We start from the raw sequence: 19,363 nt of genomic DNA on the forward strand, positions 1-19,363 counted from the left end.
GAAGTGACACCATGATAGACCAAATATTGAAGAAGGAACATCTGCCCAGTTGAAGAACCAATCAAAAATAAGCAAAACAGAAACTAGAGTGAATAATAGACAGTATGGACAGGTGCAGAATGAGCTAATTGAACAAGGTCAAAGTGATAAGAAATTGTTATATAAACTTCGATTGCTGAACCATTCGGGGTTCAGCTCAATTTGGCCAGAAAGTAAAGTGAGATAAATAAAAGCATTCCTGATAATCACAAACTAGAGAGCCACCTAAAGACCCTGCTACGCAGTATCAGAAGAGCCACTCATCTTAAAATAAAATGGGTGAAAGGGTGAATATCTGAAGCAAGGATGTAAGTTACACATATGAGGATGGAAGAGGTGAAGATCAAAAAGTAAGGTGGAAAGGATTCAGATCTGTTCTGACTTCATATACTGTAGTGAGAAATGTTCTATTGCTTTCATATAACTTCTTTGAACTGTTATTTTACTCATAGTAAGTCATGGCAAGTTCAGATACTCTGATATTTTGGGTTCTGTGTAGAACTGGTTTACACATCTTATTTCAGGCACTATTTTAATGCTGGATGGGTTTCATCAGACTGAGTAGAAAAAGCAAGATGGAGATTTCTGTGAATGTGCAATGGTGAAAATGGAAGCAGAGTACAATTTAAAATTAAATGAGTGATCCAGAAATTGAAATGTGGACTGCATTTGTTAATGTTACTGCCCACAGTAAGTTGCACCATCCTGGCTGAGTCAACAACAAAAAATATTCATTCTGTTACTAATATCTTAATAATAATAATAATAATAATTCATTACATTTATATAGCGCTTTTCTCAGTACTCAAAGCGCTATCCACAGGGATGATTAATCATTCTAAATGCTGGTGACTTCAAACAAGAAATCAAGTGTCTATTTGGCCTGTTCCATTCATTGATTCTACAAGATGGACCTGCTCTATCCAGAAATGAATGACTTTAAATATAAACATGTGGTACAATCTGAGCATGGCTGTCCTCATCTTAATTGCCACCTATATGCCTGTTATTGACATCAACTGCTCTTGGTACTCAGGTAAAATGGTAAAAATATACAGTGGTGTGAAAAACTATTTGCCCCCTTCCTGATTTCTTATTCTTTTGCATGTTTGTCACACAAAATGTTTCTGATCATCAAACACATTTAACCATTAGTCAAATATAACACAAGTAAACACAAAATGCAGTTTTTAAATGATGGTTTTTATTATTTAGGGAGAAAAAAAATCCAAACCTACATGGCCCTGTGTGAAAAAGTAATTGCCCCCTTGTTAAAAATAACCTAACTGTGGTGTATCACACCTGAGTTCAATTTCCGTAGCCACCCCCAGGCCTGATTACTGCCACACCTGTTTCAATCAAGAAATCACTTCAATAGGAGCTGCCTGACACAGAGAAGTAGACCAAAAGCACCTCAAAAGCTAGACATCATGCCAAGATCCAAAGAAATTTAGGAACAAATGAGAACAGAAGTAATTGAGATCTATCAGTCTGGTAAAGATTATAAAGCCATTTCTAAAGCTTTGGGACTCCAGCGAACCACAGTGAGAGCCATTATCCACAAATGGCAAAAACATGGAACAGTGGTGAACCCAGGAGTGGCCGGCCGACCAAAATTACCCCAAGAGCGCAGAGACGACTCATCCGAGAGGTCACAAAAGACCCCAGGACAACGTCTAAAGAACTGCAGGCCTCACTTACCTCAATTAAGGTCAGTGTTCACGACTCCACCATAAGAAAGAGACTGGGCAAAACGGCCTGCATGGCAGATTTCCAAGACGCAAACCACTGTTAAGCAAAAGAACATTAGGGCTCGTCTCAATTTTGCTAAGAAACATCTCAATGATTGCCAAGACATTTGGGAAAATACTTTGTGGACTGATGAGACAAAAGTTGAACTTTTTGGAAAGCAAATGTCCCGTTACATCTGGCGTAAAAGGAACACAGCATTTCAGAAAAAGAACATTATACCAACAGTAAAATATGATGGTGGTAGTGTGATGGTCTGGGGTTGTTTTGCTGCTTCAGGACCTGGAAGGCTTGCTGTGATAGATAGAACCATGAATTCTACTGTCTACCAAAAAATCCTGAAGGAGAATGTCCGGCCATCTGTTCGTCAACTCAAGCTGAAGCGATCTTGGGTGCTGCAACAGGACAATGACCCAAAACACACCAGCAAATCCACCTCTGAATGGCTGAAGAAAAACAAAATGAAGATTTTGGAGTGGCCTAGTCAAAGTCCTGACCTGAATCCAATTGAGATGCTATGGCATGACCTTAAAAAGGTGGTTCATGCTAGAAAACCCTGAAATAAAGCTGAATTACAACAATTCTGCAAAGATGAGTGGGCCAAAATTCCTCCAGAGCGCTGTAAAAGACTCATTGCAAGTTATCGCAAACGCTTGATTGCAGTTATTGCTGCTAAGGGTGGCCCAACCAGTTATTAGGTTCAGGGGGCAATTACGTTTTCACACAGGGCCATGTAGGTTTGGATTTTTTTCTCCCTAAATAATAAAAACCATCATTTAAAAACTGCATTTTGTGTTTACTTGTGTTATATTTGACTAATGGTTAAATGTGTTTGATGATCAGAAACATTTTGTGTGACAAACATGCAAAAGAATAAGAAATCAGGAAGGGGGCAAATAGTTTTTCACACCACTGTATGTGTTATTTTTATTTTTTAGTAGCTTCTGTAAAATAATTCCCTATGGGGACAAACAAACTACCTATCGACTAATTGCATAAAAGGGTATTTTGTTTTTCAATAAATGCATGTCAGCCTGTGCTTGTCTATGATTTGAGAGCATATTTTCATATCAAAGTCACTGAGAAATATTTATTGAATATTATAAATGAAATTGTCCGCCTATCAACTTTCAATTCAAACTTTACATACAGTATTACTCTGGAGCAAACTGATTTCGAACAATGCAAATGAGAAACCTATCGCAGACTGACCAGCTTTGTGAGATTTTAACTGCTGTGTGGAAACAAAAATGAACTGCTCAAGATCCAAAACATATCACCTCATTTGTTAAACATGGTGATGGGGGTGTTATGGCTGCTACGGGTACTGGCACATTTATCTTCATTGATGATGAAACTGCTGATGGCAGTAGCAAATGAATTTTGAGGTGTATAGAAACATCCTATCTGCTCAGGTTCCAGTAACAGCCTCCAAACTCATTGGATGGTACTTCATCCTACAAGAAGAATAATGATGCTAAACGTACTGCTAAGGCAACACAGGTGGTTTTCAAAGCTACAAAATGGAAAATTCTTGAATGGCCAAACCAGTCACCCACCTTAAATCCAATAGTGCCAAGTCCCCAAAACAAGGTTGAGCTTAGGATGTCTGAAATAGAGGCTTGGTAGAGCATCACCAGAAAAGATACTCAGCACCTGGTGATGTTTATGAATCGATGACTTCATTGCATGCAAGAGATATGCAACAAAGTTCTAAATATGATTGCTTTAATATACCTACCATTGCTATGTCCCATACATTATGGTGCCCTAAAATGTAGAAAAACTGATGTCATTTCTACACAGTGTCACAAAAATGTATGCAAATACCCTTAAATGAAAGTCTGTAATTTGCACTTTAATCACGTCTGAATTGTTTAATTTGTCATTTTAAACTGTGGAGTAGAGAGGTAAGTCAGGAAAAAATGTGTCTTTGTCTCAAACATTATGGAGGACACCGTATATACAAATGTAGACATTGTTTTTTCTCTGAGGATAATGCTCAAAATTTATATTTTGTGTATGTTGGACCTTTTTTGCATTGTGTAGCGTGTCATATATGAACATATATACATACAACATACATGTGTGATAGTAATACATTAAAAATGAATAAAGTTGTCTATTTTGAAGAGTGGATGGAATTGCTAGTGACCTCTCAAGTTAAATGAGAATATTATGAACTCCATTAGTGATCAGAAATTACTATATACCAGTACAGTTGCATAATTTAAATAATCATAGCAAGCCATTTCAATAAATAGTCAATTTTTCAAGTAGCTGTGATGCACTGAAAAGTAAAAGAAATACTGTCTTTATTATAGATGCCACAAATCAATTACGATTTTAAAGAAACAAAATCCTGAGGCAAACCTAAATAATAAATTTGAGGCTGAGGAGAATTAAACAATTATATTTCCGGCGCCGCATCCGAGTGGCAGCCTTTCCAGCAGCGCCGTGTATGACTTTATCTTTTTACCTTTTTCCTTTTCTCAATTCACTGATCACTTCTACCTCTTTCATTTATGTAGAATCGCTCCCTGGACACTTTTTACTAATTTTACTACTTGACATGGATTTTTACACTCAGAGACTCGCCTATTCAAGTAGTCAACTTAAAGCACTGAGAAGAAATGCTAATGCCGGTGTGGTTCCTTATTTACCTGACGAGGTAAGAAAACGATATCGGGGCAGCCGAGCTGGCGCAAAGGTAAAAGATAAGATAAAAGCCAGGCAATTTGAGAGAAAATGCCGTTATAAACCATCGGTGCCTTCTGTGATCCTGGGAAATGTGAACTCACTACCAAATAAGATCGACAAACTGGCTGTGCTGGTGAAAAATGTCAGAACCTACAGAGAATGCAGCTTGCTGTGTTTTAGTGAAACGTGGCTAACAACTACCATCCCAGATGCTAACGTGGAGCTACCCGGGTTTAGCACAGTTAGAGCGGACAGAGACGCAAGTACCTGCGGAAAGAAGAAAGGAGGAGGACTCGCTCTCTATGTCAATACAAAGTGGTGCAACTCAGGACATGTAAACGTTAAAATCTCCACTTGCTGCAGTGACATCGAATTGTTGGCCGTAAGTCTGCGTACCTATTACTTGCCCAGAGAGTTTGGACACGTGATTGTTGTTATTGTTTACATCCCCCCTCAAGCGAACGCGGAGACAGCGAGTGACATCATCCATTCCACAGTTGCTAAGTTACAAACACAGCACCCTGAGGCACTTGTGCTAATCTCTGGAGACTTTAACCATGTGACGCTGGACAAAACATTACCTGCCTTCTTCCAGTATGTGGATTGTAACACCCGGGGAAATAGGACTATCGACCTACTGTATGCAAACGTTACAGCGCCACCCCGCTGCCTGCGCTTGGGAAAGCAGATCATAACCTGGTTCTGCTTAGGCCTCACTATAAATCAAGAATGAGGGCGCTACCTGCAACCACACGCTCAGGCGTGAGGCAGAGCAGGCTCTGAGAGACTGCTTTGGAACTACAGACTGGGATATATTGCTTGGGTCACATAGTGAGAACATTGAAGACGCTGTTGAATGCACAACTGATTACATCAACTTCTGTATGGACATTGTAGTTCCAGTAAGAACAGTGCTGCTATGCTAACAACAAGCCATGGATTACAAGTGACATCAAGGGCCTTTTGAACCAGAAGAAAAGGGCTTTTAAAGGTGGTGATCAGCATGAGCTCAAGTGCGTGCAGAAGGAACTCCGAGTCCAGCTCAGGGCGGTGAAAGAGCAGTACAGGAGAAAGCTGGAGCAGAAGTTGCAGAACAACAGCATGAAGGAAGTGTGGGATGGGATGAAGATTATCACTGGCTGCAGCTCGAAGCGGGGTGCCACCATCGAGACAGATGTGGAGAGAGCAAACCAAATGAACAACTTCTTTAATAGGTTTGATCACCTAACCCACTCTCACCTCGGAGTACTGCATCCTCCAACCATCCTTCTGCTGATACCAGCATAGGTGAGACATCCCCACCCACAATTACAGCAGCCCATGAGCAGAGAGCTGAAAGACTTTGTGCCAGCAAAGCAGCGGGTCCAGATGGTGTATCGCCACGATTGCTGAAGGCCTGTGCTTTGGAACTGGGGAGTCCTCTACAGCGCATCTTCAACCTGAGCCTGGAACAGGGAGAGTCCCAAGGCTTTGGAAAACATCTTGTATCACCCAGTCCCAAAGGTATCACGTCCTAGTGAGCTGAATGACTTCGGCCTGTTGCTCTGACGTCACATCTGATGAAGACCATGGAGCGGCTGCTGCTTCACCACCTGAGGCCACAGGTCCGCCGCCCTCGACCCTCTGCAGTTTGCATACCAGGAGAAGGTGGGAGCGGAGGATGCCATCATCTATATGCTACACGATCCCTCTCCCACCTGGACAGAGGCAGTGGTGCTGTAAGAATTATGTTTTGGACTTCTCTAGCGCCTTCAACACCATCCAACCTCTGCTCCTTAGAGACAAGCTGACTGAGATGGGAGTAGACTCACACCTGGTGGCATGGATTGTGGACTATCTTACAGACAGACCTCAATATGTGCGTCTTGGGAACTGCAGGTCTGACATTGTGTGCAGCAATACAGGGGCGCCGCAGGGGACTGTACTTTCTCCGGTCCTGTTCAATCTATATACATCAGACTTCCAATATGACTCGAGTCCTGCCACGTGCAAAAGTTAGCTGATGACACTGCTATTGTGGGCTGCATCAGGAGTGGGCAGGAGGAGGAGTACAGGAAGCTAATCAAAGACTTTGTTAAATGGTGCGACTCAAACCACTTACACCTTAACACCAGCAAGACCAAGGAGCTGGTGGTGGATTTTAGGAGGCCCAGGCCCCTCATGGACCCTGTGATCATCAGAGGTGACTGTGTGCAGAGGGTGCAGACCTATAAATATCTGGAAGTGCAGCTAGATAACAAATTGGACTGGACTGCCAATACTGATGCTCTATGTAAGAAAGGTCACAGCAGACTATACTTTCTTAGAAGGTTGGCATCCTTCAACATCTGCAATAAGATGCTGCAGATGTTCTACCAGACGGTTGTTGCAAGTGCCCTCTTCTACGCGGTGGTGTGCTGGGGAGGCAGCATAAAGATGAAAGATGCCTCATGCCTGGACAAACTTGTTAAGAAGGCAGGCTCTATTGTAGGAGTAAAGTTGGACAGTTTAACATCTGTGGCAGAGCGACGGGCATTAAGCAAACTCCTGTCAATCATGAAGAATCCACTGCATCCACTGAACAGTGTCATCTCCAGGCAGAGGAGTAGCTTCAGTGACAGACTTTTGTCACTGTCTTGCTCCACTGACAGAGTGAGGAGATCGTTCCTCCCCCACACTATGCGACTCTTCAATTCCATCCGGGGAGTAAATGCTAACATTACTGAAAGGTATTGTCTGCTTTTACATGCATTTTTATTACAATTTAATTTAATATTGTTTTTTGTATCAGTATACTGCTGCCGGATTATGTGAATTTCCCCTTGGGAAAGTATCTATCTATCTATCTATCTATCTATCTATCTATCTATCTATCTATCTATCTATCTATCTATCTATCTATCTATCTATCTATCTATCTATCTATCAATTTTGCAGTTTAAGACAAAATTTAAGTGTTCCACCAGTGTTGTCAAACAAAGGGAAATAAAGGAGAAAATAAATTTCAGTCATCATAATACATGTATGTTTTTGTGCATTCCACTGAGAATTTAACAGTAATCTGTTCTCTTTTCACAACTGCCGCTACTAGTACTCCTACTACTACATGCACTGTGTGTATATGTGTATTCTAAATGAAAATCTTGAGACAACACGTTTGCCAAGAGATTTTTTTCAAGTCCCTCCCTCCTCTCAACCATTTTTAACCACAGTACTCTCACCTCTCATTCGTGTGAATGCTTTTGTCAGACACAGTTTCTACGCTCTTATAAATTTTTACATTTTCCTCGCTTTAAGTTCCCAATCACAGAAGACTTATTATGTGCAAATCTTATTGAAGAATTTCATCCTAAAGGGTTATGAATGGAAGAAATGAGTACACGGGTAATCCTAGCACTGAGAAACGATGAATTACTGTAACGTGAAAATTGTTGATCGGTTACACAGCAAATTGGTTAAATGCGTATCAATAGCCTATGCTCAAACAGTTGGTGGTGATGTTGTGGAAGATGAAAAACATCAACTTGCAATATCCTGTATAATATCTACAACTATTAACACCATCCAGTCTTCCACAGGCCGGATTACTGTTGAAAGAAGGATGCATCATAATGTTATTGCGTAATTTATATCTGAGTGATGGGCTATGCAATAGGACAAGATTAGTTGTATTCAAAATTGGTCGAACAATTCTGACATGTAAAATTTTAACAGGTGACTAGAAAGGTAAAGTAGTACATTTTCCGTGGATACATTAGACAAAAAAGGAGATCTTGATATGCCATTCATATTAAAATGTTTACAGATTCCTGCTAGAATAGCTTTTGATATGACAATTAACAAAGTACAGGGACAAACATTCCAAAAATTTGTTTTATTTATTAGAGAGAAAGAAACAATATTCACTCATGGGCAGTTATACGTTGCGTTGTCACAATATAAGTCCAAACACAAAATCAAAATTCAATGTGATGTTGACAAAAAATTTTTTTTATTGAAGTTTTACAGTAAAAGTGTAAGTTTAAAAAGTATCTGCGTGTTAATTTCAAATATAACGCAATGAATACCTCTAAGGCAACATGAAACATAATTTTCTTTCAATTTATTACATTTTACTGTTTTTTACTATAGTTAATTATTCACTGTAATGTAAAATAGTTAGTTCTGTTATGCATATGTAACAATTCCCATGAAAATAACAATCTGTTTAAATTGTACATCCAAATCCCCATATGCGAGCGGCAGATCCTTGAAGTTGCTAGCGTGTTGTGCCCGCCTGGGGGTTGACGAGCGAAGCAAGCAGGGGGCAGAGCCCCCTAGTATATATATATATATATACATATACTAATAAAAGGCAAAGCCCTCACTGACTGACTGACTGACTCATTCACTCATCACTAATTCTCCAACTTCCCGTGTAGGTAGAAGGCTGAAATTTGGCAGGCTCATTCCTTACAGCTTACTTCCAAAAGTTAGGCAGGTTTCATTTCGAAATTCTATGCGTAACGGTCATAACTGGAACCTACTTACATACATATATGCGACCATAGCCTGCAGCTCAGTCGCTCTGTGAGGCAGAGTTGCGTCCCTCATCATCACGCCTCCCACGTAATTGAGTGCCTGCCCATATAAGGCCGTCTGTCAGCAGCAATCCAATAGACACTTTGCCGCTAAATATTTGCGGGTGAAGGACTGTGCCCATGCAAACGAAGATGAGATGTTCAGGGATAGACTAGTGTTTGGCACAAACTCAGCGAATGTGCGAGAGAAACTTTTAAGTGTCGAGTCTTAGCTAACAATAAATAAAGCCGTGGACATCGCAAGATACCTTCGATGCATGTACTCCGAGCGGCTCACGTGAACTGACTGAACACAGTACGCAGAGAACAAGCAAGAGCTCCAAAGAACGCTGAACAAATAACGCATTACACAATTGAGAAGGCAGCAAAAGAATATGAAACGAGTGACGCATACAAGCATATTTATAAGTGCAGCTACTGCGGAAACAAAGCGCGGTGGAAACCGTAAATTTAGATTAAGTTTATAGACACACTGCCACTGGCGTTTGTCATGCCTACGATGAATACGATATTTGCGATGTACAAGTTTAATGAGAAGACGCAGGGTATAAATGAGACTTTTGATCACTTTGTAATGGAGTTAAAATTGCTGTAACGGAGTTAAAATTGCTGGTGAACGACTGTGCTTATGCAAACGAATAGGAAAGCAAGTTGTAAAGCTTAACTTTAAATTAAGTTCATAGGCACGCTGCTGCTGGTGTTTGTCATGCCTAAGACGAATATGATATTCGTGAGATACTAACGGAGTTAAAATTGCTGGTGAAGGACTGTGCTTATGCAAACGAAGATGAGATGGTCAGGGATAGAATAATGTTTGGCACAAACTCAGCAAAAGTGCGAGAGAAACTTTTAAGTGCCTGGTCTGAGCTAATATTAAATTATTGCTGGTGAAGGACTGTGCTTATGCAAACAAATAGGAAAGCATGGTGTAAAAAAATCTATACAAATTTGCAGTGGAAAAGAAATCCTATTCCAAATTTTCTTTGTGTATTCTACTTTAATTATCATCAATTTTACAGCAACCCAGTCCTCTATCTCTTATTAAAGGTATGCAACCAAATGCAGGAAACATTTTAAGGCAAAGAAGGTCTTGTCTGTTGCTCCTGCAATCATTCTTTTCAAGCTTCTCTAACCTATGCAGTATTCATCCTACAGAAAATGCTCAGGATTGTGCCATTTAGAGATCTCTATACTGATACTGTAGTTACATCTTTTGAAAATTTAAGCTTCAAATTTAATCTTCCAGCTATGCATGTTTTTCTTATGTACAAATTAAAACCCTTGTTAAAAGCAACCTATCCAATACCCTACACCTCTCACTCATATTTATTCATAAACTGATATTCGCTGGTCTGGGTGAAATTTAGACACCATCTCTAGAACATTTTAAAATAATTAAAAGAATTTACCCTTTAATAATCTTAGGAAATAATTGGAAAGGTATCTCTCAAATAAAATTTCTGTGAAGGAATAGATTGCTGTTTAAGGAATAAATTCTATTTCCAACTAGCACTCCATAATTCAGGTAAACATTTTTCATTGATCACATATCTCCCACGTATCTGGAGTACTACCAGATGAGTTTAAATTAAGTTTTAATATTCTATACCACACTTAAAAGCATAGACGTATTTTGCACAAATGGAAGATTTCTAGTCCACCTCCTATAACTTGATTGAAAGTGATAAAGTATATTATCTCAAATTAGAAAAATCTAATTCTCTTTAAGAGGATTTGTTCAATTGTTTTTCAAAAGGTGGCAAGGATGCATTGATGTAATTCTGCAGTAAGCATGCTAGGCCTCTGTTTAATTTTCTTATTCTACTTGCTGTTTTGTCAAAAATAAAGAACTATCTTAGATGTGGCTCTCGAGACTGATTTCTCTATTTTTTTTTCTTTTATAATGGGGTCTGAATGTTGATTTTTTTGATAAATTTTTAACACACATTTTTGCTGTTTTAAATGTAGTTCTTTGATTCAGTTATATTCTGTTGTAATGTTTTACTTTAAAATGACGGGGAAAAAATTATACAATAATTTGGTAATTGGGTTCAGTGGGCACAATGTGTCATCTGACCTTGCATTCCAAGTGCCATATTTTCTATTAGAGAATAGCCTTGGTACAATATAAATAAACCCCTAGATTTAGAAGAAAGTACTAGTTACTTAATATTTATAAACTTATCAATCCTCCATCACACCTTCCCAGATGCAGCACATATTCAGAGCAGTTGAGGCCTCTAACATGATACCTAGACAAATACAAAATCTATAGCAGAACAAATCCTACTCCAAAAGTTTCTAATAAATATTCCATTACACTTATAGAAATTAGAAATATAGACTACCCATTCACATTTGTATTTAACGTCTTAGTTTCTATCTCCCTTTTAATATTATACTCTGACTGATATATTTGTTAAAACCCTAAAAAATTCAAAACTTTTGTTAATATAATAAAAATTATACTAAAATGCAACAGCAAGAATAATGAAGGTATAAGGGTAATATTAACTGTATTCGTGGGATTAGCAATTGTGATAAAGCTATTAGCAATAATGATAAAGCTATAAATATAGTACAACTATCAATAAAAGTAATAGAAAATGGCTATTATAATATCTCAATTATTTCCTAATTTTTTGACAATTTTAAAGATTAGATCATTTTACTACTGCTTATTACCTTGAAATGCTATTAAAGTACACCATTTTCAAAACTGCAAAAAGACAAGTATGGCAGATTACTGCTTATTAAAGTGCCGGAAGAAGTACTGTCAAAAGCTGAATAAATTAAGCAAATTTTAGCAAAGCAATGTAAGTCAATTTTTTCATTGTAAAACATTGTTTGCACCATATTGCAAAGTGCCATTTACTTTATAAAAATACTGTGCTGTCCTTTATTCTTCTGCCTCATTATAAATTGCATATCAATGTGCATGTATTGGTGAGAAACAGGATGAAGAATGAAATCTTGTAGACACTTTTTGAACATCTATCTTTCAAATAATAACTCTTCTTTTGTTGTAAGATAAATTTGTTTATCGGTCCAGTTTTAAATTTTAAAACTTATATATATATATATTTTACAAGAAATGGTCCCCTGATATGTTAATTGTATGCTGTTTTATTTTACATGGGAATTTTATATTATTTATATATCTGTCAGTTCAAAAAGTTCAAAATAAAGTTTGGTATCCTGGACATTTTTAACTACCGCAAGAACTGGAGCTCTACAAATTGCCAACAACTGAATAAATTAAACAAATTTTAGCAAAGCAATATACGTAAAAATTTTCATTGTGCCACTTACTTTATAAAAATGCTGTGCTGTCATTTGGTCTTCTGTCTCATTATAAACTGCATATTAATCCAGATGTAATAAACAAATTTCTTTGTATTTCTAAAAACTGCAGGGTTTTCTGTAAAATATCAAGAAAAGCACAGATGTAACTGAGTTATTTTTAGACCAATTCTTATTCACATTGGAATGTATGAAATGTTTCAAGTAAATGCACACATAAATGAAAGTTTCTGTATGCCCAACATTGATTGTACAGATTAGCGGCAGTTAAACCAAAATGACTCGTGATAACAATCTGATGTTATTGTGTCCTGTATTGCAACATTGCTATACAACAATTAAGGTTACATGTAACTCTTTACTTTTTCGCCACAAAATAGAGTTTGTTCATTTTGCTACATTTGGTGGGGTAGCAGAATACATAACTCACCAAGGGCCTCACAATTGGTCAGTGGTAGGAATTAAACCAGTAAACTCTGTGGTTTCCAGCCAAGTTAGCCACTAGCCCACAACAAATAATAAAGTAAAGCAGCTATTTTCTATTATACTTACAGGTGTTGAAAAAAATGAAATGTGGCACTTCTTAATTCGATAAAATGAAACTCCAAGTGATGCATACAAATTTGACATAATTTACATTATGCAGTATATATGTTAAATTCCTAATCATTGATCTTATTTGGATAATATGTTAATTAGGTAAATGTGTGTATCCTAAAAAAATGATAAATTACACTATAAAAAAATATTTAATTGTTTTTACTGGATTATGTCAGACTGTTGGATATTTAGTAGCTTATTTCTATACGGTGTTTTCCACAAGGAGTTCAAGTTACAGCTATTAATGTTATAATATAACACAGACACTAGTCAAATACAAACATGGACGATTTTAAAAAGCGATAGAAGACAGGAAAACACCGTATTGATGAGGTTTAGACTCATTAAAGAGAATGTAAAACCTCAGTACATTCTAAGGATATTGACATGACTGGTCAATCTGCATTCCCAGGTTAACACTTTGAATGCTATCCAGCACAGGGTTTTGTGTTGTGCCCAGTGCTTCTGAAATAGACTTTGCTCCCACCAATATTGAAATGGACTGAGCATACTGGAATGAATGGAAAGATGTAAATTACTACTGTTAACCATATATTAAGAAAATGGATGAAAACTATACATTGAAAACTGTATATGTGGCATAATGTTTTTAAATATCAAAGTAAAATTTTCCGTAAGTAGCTAATGTGTTCTTTTGGAAGAAGTTCCATTTTGAAGAACGACTCACACAAAGTTTCTTTTGTAAATTAAAATGCTTCTATTATATGTTATATTAAGTAAGTGGATATTTCTTGGACTTTCTCCAGAACAATCCAATATCCTTTTCAGATCATGAAAAAAAGAAAAAGGTACATATTTCATGAACTATTGGCCTCTGTGTTTGAAGCTGCTAACATTGCCCCGGTTCCATCCAGCCTCTTTGATATCTGAGACCTTGCATAAGTAAAAAGCATAATCTGAAAACATATTGTGTATACTAGAGCTCATCCCAAATGTACTGGTTTGGATATTACTTTGTTTGTTTGTGCAGGAACAAATTCAGTTAATTTTTCCTTAATAATTTAAAATCAATACTGCTTTGTTTGGTCCAAACCTTCTCTTTTTGAATACTAAACAAGCCCAAGAAAAGCTAAACACCTATATGTTTTTACTTTATTGCTTTTGCAAGATGAAGAAACCATGTGTTGATCAAGTGCAGTGTAAAAGCATTTAGAATGTACAGATATTCTACACTAAACTTCTGTCATTATGAGAACACTTTCCATTTTCACATCAGTGCATGGTCACTCTTTTCAGAATGAGGCAAAAAATTTGATGCTTTAACATAAGATTAGTTTTCAACCTGTGACAGTTTCTCTTACTTATTTAATTATTGCAAAGCTTAAGCCTTGCATCAGATTCTTTGCTGACTCTTTATACCATGTGATAGTCTCAAAAGAAAGCAGGCTTCGGTGATGTACTCTGTTATCTGCACCTCTTCATAAACACACTCAGCGGCTCCTCCATTTATGGAGTTCAACCAAACATGGATTGTGTCCAATATGAAGTGGCTGAGAACTAACCAATCTTGCGTTGTGAGATTAAGAACAGATAAATATTGAAAAGATTTGAAATTAGAAGCTTTTGTGAATCCAAATGGCCAAGAATGTCTCTTTCTGTGTGGAAGGTGACTTTAACATATTGAGGGGTAATTCTTCCAAATTACATTTTATGTAGGTAATTGGATAGCTGAAAATGTAGGCATGAATGGCATGAACGGCAAGATGTGTGGGGGTTCCCAACATTTTATCAAATTAACTTAGATGTTGAAGACTGATTTTTTTTCTTTCAAGTACAGGGGCACATCTCACTTACAGTTACCATAAGGACACAATACTCTTCCAAGAGAGCATTAAGTATGCCAACTATGTGAAGATGTTGATTTGTTGCTACCATGCATTTCCCAGATACCTGGTGATTTATTTGGCAATACCATTACTCAAGTTGACTCAGTGTACAAGCATAGACCAATTCATATAATCAAATAATTAACTTAAAAAACACAATGCAGTGTGTACATAATGATGGTGTGTACAAAAATAATTTATTTTGGGGTGGCCAGAGCTCTGAATCCACTTTAACAAAAATCTTAGATTGTACTTTTTTTATTTAGAAAGTTTCTTCTCTCCCTCAGGGCTGCAAACTTCTTGCCCTTCCATTGATGGTTGTGATTAATAAAGACAGCTAAATATTATTTTAGGTAGCTTCGACTGAAGTTGATAATTCTTTGCAGCTGAGAAAAATAAAGCATTCATAGTGAGGTTATGTAATTTAATATCTCCCTTTTCTGGTGTCCATGCAAATTGAGGCCACTCCCCCACCCCTTAAAAATGCACATATCCACAGCTTTGAACACACATTTAGAGACACATTTTATAACCCCAATTCCAAAAAAGTTGAGATGCTGTGTAAACTGTAAATAAAAACAGAATACAATGATTTGCAAATCTCATAAACCCATATTGCATTCACAACAAAACACAGAAACTGTATCAAATGTTTAAACTGAGAACAATTTTAAGAAAAGAATTAGGTCATTTGGAATTTGATGACAGCAACACGTCTCAGAAAAGTTGAGACAGAGCCATGTTTACCACTGGGTATCATCCATTCTTCTTTTAACAAGTCTGTAAATGTCTGGGAACTGAGGAGACCAGTTGCTGGACTTATGGGAGGGGAATGTTATGCCATTCTTGTCTGATACAGAATTCTAGCTGCTAATTCCATAGTCACTAATGTACCCCCATAACATAAGAGATTCATGCTTTTGAACTGAGCACTGATAACAAGCCAGATGACGTTGTGTCCATGTTTCCTAAAAGAATTTTAAATTTCAATTTGTCTGACCACAGAACAGTTTTCCACTTTGCCTCAATCCATTTAAATGAGCTTTGACCCAGGGAAGATGGTGGTGTTCCTGGATTATGTTCGCATTTGGGTTCTGCTTTGCATGATAGAGCTTTAACCTGCATTTGTAGGTGGCATGGTGAACTGTGTTCACAGACTATGATTTCTGGAAGTGTTCCTGAGCCTATACAGTGACTTCCATGACAGAATCAGGTCTGTTTATAATGTAGTGCCGCCTGAGGATCTGAAGATTGGCCTCATCCCTTGTGCACAGAGCTTTCTTCAGATTCTCAGAATCTTGTGATGAAATTGTGTACTGTAGGGGATGAGATATTTGTAAGTCTTTGTAATTTTACACTAAGGAACATTATTCTGAAAATGTTCCACAGTTTGAAACAAAAGTGTTTTTGCAGAGTGGTGAACCTCTGCCCATCTTTACTTCTGAGAGACACTGCCTCTCTAAGATGCTATTTTTTCTACTCAGTTGCCATTTCACCTAAAGAGTTGCAAAATGTTCCTCCAGCTGTTTCTTTTTAGTATCACTTACCTTTACAGCCTTTTTGTTGATTATGTCCCAACTTTTTTAAGACATTCTGTTGCCATCAAATTCAAAATGAGCTGATATTCTTCATGATATTGTAAAATATCTCACTTTCAACATCTGATATGTTTCCAATGTTCTATTATGAATAAAATATGAGTTTATGAGGTTTACAAATCATTACCTTCTGTTTTTATTTACATTTTACACAGGACCCCAACTTTTTGGAAATTGGGGTTATAAATAACCCAGCACTGTGGTTTACATAAAATGTACAGGGTGACTGATCTTATTAGTATGAGCAGATAACACTAGAATTACCATAGCCTACGAGAAAACGTGTAAATCCGGCCCACCTTAATTCCATTTGCACCTCTCCATCAGCGTCTTTGTCCTGTAAATGCCGATTAAGACAAGCAGAAGGCAGCTGGCTATTCCATCCCCCACCGTCACAGAATGTTCACTAACTTCTCCCAGCTCATGCCTTGTTTGATTATCTGGGAGTGAGTGAACTGTTGGAGTTTTAGAGTGGAAATAATAGATTGTTATTTGGAACACATGCATTTCATGTGTGTTCCGTTTCTACAGTAATCTGTGTGAACACATTGTTAAAACAGAAACTTTTTCATATTTTAGTAAGAAATGTTAGAAAATGTAGGCATAAACTATCGAATGTGTGAAGCCTGAAGTCCAAAGATCAAATAAACACTTTCACAGGTTCAAGAACGATACAACAGCTTCCGTGGTGTAGCGGTAAGATTTGCTGACTTGTAATCAAGAGTCCGCTAGTGATGATGAGTACCCTTCTTAACTAACTGCTGTTCCATCTAGGTTTCTGCTTTGTGCCTTGTGCTGCTGGTATATGCCCAAACATTCTATAACCTGGGGCTAAAATAATTGGATGCAGAAAACTATGTTTTGTAAGGGTAAACATCACAATTTTATCTTGTACAGCTACATATCTTTCAAATTAAAAATAAACCCATTGTTTTTGTGCTGCTTTTGTACAACTCGGTTTAATGCTACCTAAGACCTGAGACTGCTTTTAACATGGGACTTGCACATTTTCTATTGCCACCATCTTCTTGAGGAATGAGGCAGTGTTTAGTATTACAACCCACTTTTTGCCATAAATACAGAATGACAAAGGCTGAAATTTAGCAGATCTATAAAATTATTATAATATAAATTACACCATACACATTTTTTGAAAAATGAAAACTTTGTGCAAAAGCAACACATAGATAATTTTTTTGTCACCCACTGCCACAAATATCTACAGACACAGCAGAAGAACTGCAAAAGAACTCAGAACTGATCTTGGGCCTATGCAATGTACTGTGACAAAAGACTTTATTGATTTATTATCTTAAAATTTGCTTTAACCAACAGCACTTGATATGGTTGGCATTATATGGTATGTCTAAAAAGGTTAAAAACAGAAGAAAATACCTGAAAATGTTATTGTTTATAAAATGATTTTAAAAATCCAACATATAATCAAGTACCATGGCATGACATATGTTTTGCAATCTTTATGCAAATTTATTTTTCTTTAGTACTATGTCAGTTTGAATTAAGATCTGAAACCATTAAAAACTGCTTATCATATTGATATATTCCTTATTAGCAAAGGTTATATAGCTCCCACATCCAAATCAGTCAGTCAGTCATCTTCTAACCCGCTTAGTTCTGAACAGGTTGAAGGTCAGGTGAATTTGCAATTCTAAATTGGCCCTAGTGTGTGGTTGGGGTGTGTTTGTGTGTGCCTTGTAATGGACATTTTAAAAGTAAAACTCTTTTTCAAGGGTTGGTCTTTAAACTGTGTTTTTCACCAGGTAAACCTCAGTAGTTTTGACCACTGCCACAGCTTCAACAAAAAGGTAAAAACAACTTCAACTACTACAATTTACTATGGTTGATACATATATGGCTTAGAATTATTAAATATAACTTTTGAATAATGTATTACTGTAATTATGTGGTCTTTTATAACATACAAAATGGATGTTATGAATGATATATAAATATATTTTAATACTAACAAATTGGTAACTGTGCTTTATATATTTGAAGTCTGCCTGTAAAGTAGTTGTTTAATAACAATTTTTTTTAATGGTCTAAAAGTTAATGGTTATAACTGTAGTCATAAATGCATACGAATATGTATATGGTCACATTTGACAAATTACTTTATATAATATGTATATGGCTTGTTAATATACTGTAAAAACAAATATTGTGTACAGTCATTGAATCACATTTGAATACAACAAGCATGATGACCCAGTTACTATGCCTGAGTAAATACTGAAAGTCCTTTTTTATATAAAATACAGAGGGACAAGGTACATGACAAGAGGCTTTCAATAGTCATAAAGTATATAAAAGCATTTATTTTGTGGTCTTTTTCTGACAAACGGAAATTTGGTATTTGGTTGCTCAAAATGTTGCTGTAGCTATTGGCTCAGAGTCACAAACTTTTATACTTGGTTAAAACAGAAATAGCTTAAACTGATGAGAAATTTATTTTAAAATAGATTGCAGCAATGGTTAAGAATAAACACTTTTCTAACTGCTTGTTGCAGTTCATTACTTCCTTGCACAGAAGACTGAAAAGTCAGACTTGGGCTTCTCACCACATTTCCTGTTTGCAACAGAAAAAGGCTGAGAAGAAACAAAAATAGAACAGAATATTTTCAGGTATTCAGGAGTAGCTGGAATAGAACTTTGCAGACAATAAGAACCTGGTGAAAACCTTTTCAATGGTGTGGATTCTAAGTTGCTGCTGATAACGAATAGTACAGAGAAATTCTTTCTGGGTTGTGGCAGCCAGCATATCATATTTCAGCTATTTTGAAATTCTTTGTAAAACTGGACATGCATAACAGAATAGAATGTAATTACTTGTATAGTGTAACACCTCATAGCAGAAAACGTATTTCATAAAGTCAATTGATGCACTGCTAGATCATCATACAGCAGCTGTAAAGAAAATTTCATTTTCAACAGTTTAAGGTATGAG

General features: G+C 36.8%; 1 protein-coding gene and 1 long non-coding RNA gene across 4 annotated transcripts in view; one reads left to right on the top strand and one right to left on the bottom strand.

Annotated features, from left to right (window-relative positions):
• The window catches only part of LOC120523550, a 62,645-nt gene extending 50,190 nt beyond the window's left edge, over positions 1 to 12,455 (bottom strand). The window contains exon 1 of the long non-coding RNA XR_005632648.1: positions 12,360 to 12,455. This is a non-coding gene — a long non-coding RNA (uncharacterized LOC120523550). The remainder of the gene's footprint in view (positions 1 to 12,359) is intronic.
• A 6,505-nt stretch (positions 12,456 to 18,960) lies between these two features.
• Positions 18,961 to 19,363, top strand: part of LOC120523545 (T-cell receptor-associated transmembrane adapter 1) — a 47,707-nt gene continuing 47,304 nt past the window's right edge. For 2 of the 3 annotated variants that reach the window (XM_039744949.1, XM_039744947.1), the window contains exon 1: positions 19,051 to 19,356. The gene's annotated coding sequence lies outside the window, so the exon portion shown is untranslated. The other variant, XM_039744948.1, reaches the window with a different exon arrangement.

The sequence above is a fragment of the Polypterus senegalus genome, chromosome 2, assembly GCF_016835505.1.
Source record: "Polypterus senegalus isolate Bchr_013 chromosome 2, ASM1683550v1, whole genome shotgun sequence".
NCBI lineage: Eukaryota > Metazoa > Chordata > Cladistia > Polypteriformes > Polypteridae > Polypterus > Polypterus senegalus.